Source organism: Theropithecus gelada, chromosome 11 (genome assembly GCF_003255815.1).
Source record: "Theropithecus gelada isolate Dixy chromosome 11, Tgel_1.0, whole genome shotgun sequence".
NCBI classification, from domain to species: Eukaryota; Metazoa; Chordata; class Mammalia; order Primates; family Cercopithecidae; genus Theropithecus; species Theropithecus gelada.
In genome coordinates, this window is record NC_037679.1 from 36,915,679 (window position 1) to 36,924,777 (window position 9,099).

Sequence of the window (9,099 nt, forward strand, 5' to 3'; positions counted from 1 at the left end):
GTTTGTCTTCAATTTCATTTCTGATGTTATCTTATCCTTTCCTCATTCATTTAAAATCTTATAGTAGCCCGTTAGTTTATCTTGTTTTATTATATATAAGTATGTATACCACGTTAGAACTTTTGGAACAGGTGAGATTAAAAATAAATAGAAAAACAACTTCCAAAATCTGTAGTGATCAAAATTTTTCTTCTCACAATGACGTTGCATGTTAGTGTACTATGAGGTAAGTCAGAAATGACAATCTTTTTTGTCACTAAATATAATAAGGCACGATTCTTATAATGAGATCATAAATGGGACCATTGCTCACGTTCTTGAGTGTGATAAAGGTAAATTTACATCTGGAGCTGGGAGTGGCATGTAAATAGAAGTTTATCCTTTGTGCACACGCATGATTGGCATGAGCCTTGTCTTGTCTTATTGTGCAGTGGCACAATGTCAGCTCATTGCAACCTCCAACTCCCAGGTTCAAGCGATTCTCCTATGTCAGCCTCCCAAGTAGCTGGGATTACAGGTATGCGCCACCATGACCGGCTAATTTTTTGTATTTTAGTAGAGATGGGGTTTCACCATATTGTTCAGGCTGGTCTCGAACTCCCAACCTTAGGTGATCTACCCACCTTGGCCTCCCAAAGAAATGTTAGTAATTTTCTTTGGCAAAATTATATCTTTTCATGCATTAAAAAAGAACATTTTATCTTCCAAGGCATAAAGATCAGTGTTCATGCCTTTGTCCTCAGAGCATGGCAAGGATTGTAGCCCCTATCTCCCTGAGGCCAAGAATTATTAAGTATTGGGGAAGGCACAACCTCCTGGACCATTCATAGAAGCCCAATTAATGTGTTACTTATAAAATTCATCTGTCACATGTGCCCGACCAAGAAAAACAACAGTGAGAGCCAATGGGTTAAATTCTAGGTGTTTACCTGATTTTACATTTGAAAAATGTAAAACATTTTAAAAACAGGTAAATAAAGGAATCAGCTTTAATTTCACATAAAAGGAAGATAAGACAATATAAGATAAATATATCGCACATGAAAACTTCTTAAACTTTTTGGATACATGTTGAAGTCTTTCTGTATTTAATAGCTCCATACATTTTGATTGGTCACAGACCAATTGAGAACGTAATGAAGGCTGCGGTCCCTCTACAGGAAAACACATAAGGGCATAAGCAAACCTTTTTTTATAGAGTTTCTGCCAAGTTATCCAATTTTAGGTAACAAATTCCAGCTATTAACTGTAGAGAGCTTATTTATTCATTCAACTTTTTGTTCAGTACAAGGGTGATCTTCTTATGAAGATCTGCATCTCTCTTGCCCTGTACCTCAAAACACACTACTATCTAGGCTCACTAAAAGCATGATCTGTTACTGTACCACTGACAAACATGGTTTCTGACCAAATCTAAACAAATTAGAGAGTTTTATACTACTCAAACCATGATTAATAGGAACGAATATGCAGGGAGGCCGAGGCGGGCAGATCACCTGTGGTTGGGAGTTCGAGACCAGCCTGACCAACATGGAGAAACCCTGTCTCTACTAAAAGTACAAAAATTAGCCAGGCCTGGTGGCTCATGCCTGTAATCCCAGCTACTTGGGAGGCTGCAACATCTTTTCCTTATCTATCTAGCCCAGTAGTTAAGATTTTGCTTAGTATATTCTGATGCTTAAGCATATGTTTAATAGGAAAGCAAGAATTAAGTAAACCATTATACATTTATTCAGTGAAATATTGTATAGTAACTTAAAATGATGTTTGAAAAAAATTAGTAATCACCTAGAAAAAAATGCTTGCTTATAAACTAGTCTCCCTTTATCTGTGGGGGTCTTGTTCCAAGACCCCGAGTGGAAATCTAAAACTGTAGATAGCACCAAACCCTATATATTTGTTTTATTTTTTTTCCATACACATATATACCTATGATAAAGTTTAATTTATAACATAGGCATACTAGGGAATTAACAATAATAACAAAATAGAACAATCATAACAATATACTGTAATAAAAGTTATGTGAATTCGATCATTCTCTGTCAAAATATCTTCTTATACTATGCTCACCCTTCCTTGTGATGATGTGAAATAGAATGCCTACATCATGAGATGAAGTGAATGGAGTAGGCATTGTGACATGTTCGGCTGCTATTGACCTATCAGGTGTGTAGCATCTGCAGTGTGGATACACTGGACAAAAGGATGATTCACATCCTGAGTGGGACACAGCAGGATGGGCCAAGACTTTATTATGCTACTCAGAATGGAGTGCAATTTAAAACTAATGGATTGTTTATTTTTGTAATTTTCTGTTTAAGATTTTTGGGCTGAGATTGACCATGGATAACTGTACCACAGGAACTGAAACAGTGGATAAGTGGTACTACTATATCTTTAAGATAATAAAGTAGACTGCAGAATAGTTCCATCAGTATAACCGCAACTTCAACAAATACTACACAGAGAGGGGAGAAAAGACTAGAAGGCACCTCACCAAAAATGTTAGTAATTTTCTTTTTTTTTTTTTTTTGAGATGGAGTCTTGCTCTATTGCCAGGCTGGAGTACAGTAGCACGATGTCAGCTCATTGCAACCTCCACCTCCCAGGTTCAAGCGATTCACCTGTGTCAGCCTCCCAAGTAGCTGGGACTACAGGTACACACCACCATGACTGGCTAATTTTTTGTATTTTATTAGTGACGGGGTTTCACCATATTAGTCAGGCTGGTCTCGAACTCCCGACTCTAGGTGATCCACCCACCTCGGCCTCCCAAAGAAATGTTAATAATTTTCTTTGGGAAAATTATAAGTTTCCTCCCTCCTTTCCTTCTTTTCTCCCTCGCTCCCTTCCTTCCTTCCTTCCCTCCCTTCCTCCCTCCCTCCCTCCCATCCTTGCTTCCTTTCCTCTTTCTCTTCTTTCCCCTGTTTTGTTTTCCAAATTTCATAATGAAAATGCATTTATAGGCCGGGCGCGATGGCTCACACCTGTAATCCCAGCACTTTAGGAGGCCAAGGCAGGCAGATCATGAGATCAGGAGATCGAGACCATCCTGGCTAACATGGTGAAACCCCGTTTCTACTAAAAAAAAAAATACAAAAAGAATAGCCGGGCATGGTGGTGGGCGCCTGTAGTCCCAGCTAATCGGGAGGCTGAGGCAGGAGAATGGCCTGAACCCAGGAGGTGGAGCTTGCAGTGAGTCCAGATCGAGCTACTGCACTCCAGCCTGGGCAACAGAGCGAGACTCCATCTCAAAAAAAAAAAAAAAAAAAAGCATTTATATTAACAATGGGAAAGAGACTTTTTTTTTTTTTTTTTATACAGAAAGAGCTTTGCTGGAGAAAAAGTTGTATCTATTAGTCAAATGGAAAATTGTCTTTAAGGGAAGAGTTGTCAATCCTCACTAATAAATGTCACTAATAAATGTTCACTTAATTGTAAAACATCAAGTATTCTCTTTGGTAAAAGGCAGAATATTTATGCAATTTGAAAAATCAGAGGATAAGTATTGTCTTTGGGACAAAATGAAACTGAATCCATTCGTTTAGTGATTTTTGAGATTGAATGTCTCAAATGACCAAGTTGTAGTATGTAATGTGTGTGTTGGAATTTGTAATTTTCTCAAGTTATTAAGGAAAACACATTAATGGAATTTGAAAATATAAATTTAAAAAAAGTCTTACTTGCAAGCCTTGTGCCACTCTGTAAATGTGAAAATAAATTATTGGCATCCATACTTAAATGTTGTTTTGTAATGACACTTTTGTGCCAATCTGTCATATTTCTTGTTTCCGCTACAAATATTGGTTTGGGATAGATATTATGAAACCACTGAGATTTGTGGTTTGGGTTTGAAATTTTGTCACAACACTGAAAAATCTCACCCAAAGGGTATAAATTAAATTTTTGGCTTTTGCACATCAGTTGGGTGAAGCTAACACTAAAATAACATCTCAAATGGTATAAAACCAACCATCCCAGTAAAATGGACATATTCCAAAACTGAATTCTATATAGCTTATATATATTCAGGTCATCTAGGACTGCTGAAGAAGAGAAATTGCAACTTCTTTAAACTGTTAGTAAGAACTAACAGGTAGGCCACCATGTTGTACAACTCCATGAAGTTCAATGTGAATGAAGTATGAATGGTTCCCTCATGGAACTGAGCAAACACATGTGGTAATGCATCATCGTTTTCCTTTTTCTTTTTTTCAGGTTTTAAAGCTTATTTCTATAATTTAAAAATTGTACATTCCAATAATTGAAATAATTTAAACACTAAAAAAAATGGCACTCTGATTAAACTGTATATTTATATCCTTCAGGACACCTTGGGCCAGCTTGGTTATAATTCTAGATTTTACTGTCATCCCACCCAGCTTCTTCCTTCATCAACAAGCAAGTTCTTTTCTTTCTCTGTCAGCCAAATAAGCAGATAGGAGAAGCAGGGGAGGCCTGCGTTGTCAGTGGTTTTCAATTATTTGATATGAAAGGGGCAGCGTGTTCGTTTAAACTTGTTCCAGCCTCTTTGCATCTTAAAAGGTTGAATAGCTACAAGAAGCAATGCCTGTGGAAGGCACAGTGCATATTATTGGTACATGTCCCATTATGACACGCCCGCTTGCTTCTCCTGTTTGATAGTTTCTTTGGAATGCAGTGTTTTGATTTTGTATTTTGTGTAGTTTTTTTTTACTTTTATTGTTTCTATCTTATTTCAGTTTCTACTTACTGAATTTCTAGATTTCAGCCATGTGGGGTTTGTCAGACAAAGTTGCAGAGGAAGTGGAGCAAGGCACACAAGTGAGCAGAGTATGTTTGTGCAGTAGACAATACCTAGTCATTGAGATTTTCTGTGGCACTCTCCCTGGTCTTAAAGCCAGTAATCCCGAGGACAAGTGGAGCATTTTTGTACCCCTTTATCCAGAGCCCTCACATGTTAGGCAAGAGCCATTTTATTTCCCCCTATTGAACCCTCTTTTTAAGAACCTCAATATGTTAAAATCTTCTTATAAATCAACTTCTCATTATTTTGATTATTTCAAATGTCAAAATACTCAACAAGCAAGATAGATTTTATTCAAAATGATTGCAATAAGGGTCAAGACTTATTGCAATAAAGGTCAAGTTTATACAGAATAGATTGTTTCAACCCCACTGAAACAAAAGGCAGGAGAGGTTTTAAGCTCAGGCGAGCTAGTGGAAAAGTCCTGAAGCAAGTTGGTGAGAAGGTTTGTCAGTGTATTTGCTATGAGGCAAGTTATTGAAGTTAGGCTCCTGGGTCCCCAACCCCCCACAGGGACTGTGATAGGGGCCTTATCTTTCCTGATGATTGCCTTACAAAGGGATGGTTCCCAGGCCCTTCACAAAGTTCCCTGGCTTGTAAAACTGGCAAGTGATCAGGAAAAGCTTTACACTGCAAAGGAAGTTTTCTTAAGTAAATTCTCTAAGAAAAGGGAGGTCAGAGGCCTATAGGGGAAGAAACTTGACTAAAATTTAGCCAAGCCGAGGGAAGGTTTATGGCTGTTTTGGTTACAATTCTTTTCCTGGGAGGCAGCATGGAAATTGAGAATTGTATCCATGAGGAGCGGTTGCATCCTTGGCTCTGGCTGAAGTATACTTCGTAGGTGTTGGTTCCCTGTTATTAGTTGTCTGTGCGGCATAACAATGACCACACATTTATTGGCTTAAAACAACACAGGTTTATTTGTTTCATGGTTTCTGTGGGTTAGAAGTCTGCTAAGGATCTCACAAGGCTGCAATTAAGGTGTTGACCAGGACCAAGTTTGCACCTTGTAAACCCAAAAAATAAGATTCCGAGGCCTCCCAACCGTCTGAATGGACCTCTTTTCTCAGCCAAGGGCATTCCAAAGTTAGCCTGAAAAAAGTAATTCAGGCTGTGATGAGAATAGGGGATAGAACATGCCTCTTGATACCCTCCTCCCTTTTGGAATTCTGGATAAAACGCTCTTTAAGTCTGACAAGAAACATTTACAATCTATTCTCCCTGAAGCCTGCTACCTGGATGCATCATCTGCTTGGTTAAGTCTTGGTATCTATAACCCTTTATCAGAACCCAGACATTCCTTTCTATGGACAATAACTCTTTCAACCAATTGCCAAGCAGAAAGTCTTTAAATCTACCTATGACTTGGAACCTCCCCACCCCGTGCTTTGATTGTCCTGCCTTTCCAGACAGAACCAATATACACTTACATGTATTGACAAATGTCTCATGTCTCCCTAAAATGTATAAAACCAAGATGTGCCCAACCACCTCGGGCACATGTCATCAGGACCTCCGGAGGCTGTGTCATGGGCATGTCCTTAACCTTAGCAAAATACACTTCTTAAATTGATTGAGGCCTGTCCCACACACTTCTGGTTTATAATCTAGAAGTTCAATTAGGGAAGCAACTTTGTGTCCACAAGCATGGTTCTTGGCAATATTTAGTGAATTCATGGCATCTACTTCTTCAAAGAGAGAAAGAGAAGAGAGAGTGACTAGGGCAAGTGTTTGGCTAGCAAGAACAAGTTTTCTGGAATATAAAATAATCGTGGAGTGACACTGCATCACTTTTGCTATAGTCTATTGATTAGAAACAAGTCCCATGTCCCATGCACACTGAATGAGGAGCATTTACATGAGGATATAAATAGCAGGAGGAGAAGATCACTTGAAGCCACTCTAAAAATATATGTGCCACATTCTTCATTTGCCAAACTAAAGCAATATTATTAGTAATAATTTTCTTAGATTCCTAAGAGTCTCCTGACAAGAGTCACATCTGGAGCAGTTTGTTGATAGAGGTAGGCATTCTTGTGTTATAGAGCTCTGGGTCCCTATCTCAACTTCAACTGAAGCAGCACATTGAGATTCCTCATGAAATTCCTCCCCTCTCCTCCCCTCATCCCTCCCTCGCCTCCTCTCCCCTCTCCTCCCCTCCCCTTCCCTTCCTTTTCCTTCCCTTCCTTCTTTTCTTCTTCCCTCCCTCCCTCTATTTCTTCCTTCCTTTTTTTCTTTTGATGTAGGTCTTCCATTTCTTTTAAAAAATTGAAAATGGATTAGACCACATAATAATCATGATCACATTAGCTAGGAAAGCTTATGATTCAAATAAAAATGTAAAATTAAAAACTTGCTTCATGAATTAATGCTTAACTTCATGAATTTGACCAGTTATGGTCATGATGTGACTTGTCCTAGGAAGAACTTGGATTCCCTGTTTGAGCAAACAGCCTGTAAGCTGGTAGTTTACTTTGCACAGAGGCACATAGGCAACAGTTCAAATCTTTTTACACAGTTTTTATCCTCTGCATACCCTGAGTCTTTCATAGCTATATCTTTTCCAAAGGGATCATCTCACTTTTAATGGGAAAGTCTAAGAAAATCCTAGTGAGCTTGAAGTAGTATCCATATGCAATGGATGGTGGTGGTGGTGGGGGGGAAACATGTTGCTATTATACTAGAATATTTACTACTTATTTGGGATTTCCACATTTGAAAGAATACTTTATTTTTTTTCTCTTTTCCTTTGCAAAGTTATCTTTCCCTTCCTCTTAGTGTGAAAATTGAACATATGCTGATGCAATGTCGCAGGCTGTGTTTACAGGCTCTCTGGGGTGTGAGGTGAAGTTGGGAGGGAGCATGGGAAGAAACAGTTCCTTAGCAATTGTTTTTCTCATTACGTTGTTTGGCATCTCATCACAAGCATCTTGAAACATATTTTTAAAATTCATTTGTACCATCAACTCTATATATTATTGCTTTTTCTTTTTACAATTTGTAGTATTAAGAATGCCATTTAAAAGGTGCTGATTAACACCAGTACTGGCTATAGATTCCAGTTTGCTGTTTGATGTTTTGCTTATTAGAACTGTGAGTACTCTCCTTTGTATTTGTAAAATGTAAGCATATGACCTTCCCAGATCCAGCAGGGAGCCTCCCAGATGGAGTACATGGAGACTGCGACTGTGAAAGATGAGGAGCAAGTGCAGATTTGGTGGCCTCTGATTGCCAGTATCTGGCAGCCACATTCTCTTCCCACAAGATGTGCTGGAAATATGACCAGGCAGAAGTTCACTTAAGTGAATCCAACAGTTAAACCTACCATGGAAGGGTGTGGTACACAGAGGGCATGTGGAGAAGAGAAGACCACAGTGGGAACCTCCAAGGAACTAACATTTAGCTGGAGATGAGGGGGGATTTGGCTATGTAGAGAGTAAATAAAGTGATATGAGAATTAAAGTAAAGGGGTCAGTTATTTCCAAATGGGGAAATGGGGCAGGCTTCATGGAAAAGGTAATATTTAATCTGGGTCACATGGAATGAATAGGACTGGAAATGGAGTTTATAACAGTGAGAATATTTTACTTAGAGGAAACTACATTTAAAGAAAGGATGGCCATGTAAGTGTATTGCTTCTTTGCAGATACATACAATTTAATATGCCTGGAGTGCAGATTCTATGTGACTGAAGTGAGTGGGGACACAGGGAGAGATGACTCAGAAAGGCAGATAGAGGAAAATCATGCAGGGCTTACTTACTAGCATAAAAGTTGGTGACTTTTTCATGGGCGTGTGTGTCAGGGAAGAGGGTAAAATTATAGTGGGTAAAAGCACAGACTTTGGGATCAAAGTAATAGATTTCCATCATGACTCTGCCTCCCCCTAGTGATATCAACTTGTGTGAATATGTAATGACTCTGACCTTCAGGTTTTTCACCAATAAATGATAAGCAATAATGCTAATTTAATAGAGACTTTCTGAAGAACAAATAAGACTATGTACCCAAAGGGCTTAGGTTAGGACCTGCCACTCAGTAACAGCACTCAGTAGCTGTGATCGTGCTAAAGAGGACAGCAGTTCCACTAATCCCAACACAGGCACTCTCTTTAGCTGCAGATATGATGTCCCCTCTCCCCTAGATAAGGCAAACTGATCCTGCTGGACCTAGCTGGTTGCCAGATGGATTAGAACGCTGGACTCAGAACAGACTTCAATGATATCTTTAAGAAAAACTCACATCAAAGTCATGTAGAATGTACAATAGAATTATCAATGAAAAGAGGGAGAATCTGGAAAGAAGGCAACC

General features: G+C 38.8%; 1 long non-coding RNA gene across 1 annotated transcript; it reads left to right on the top strand.

The window, feature by feature from the left end:
• The first annotated feature begins 274 nt into the window (after positions 1-274).
• LOC112635574 lies at positions 275-8,246 on the top strand. The gene is made up of 2 exons (XR_003121943.1): positions 275-332; positions 7,933-8,246. It is a non-coding gene; the product is annotated as an uncharacterized LOC112635574 (long non-coding RNA).
• The last annotated feature ends 853 nt before the right edge of the window (positions 8,247-9,099 follow it).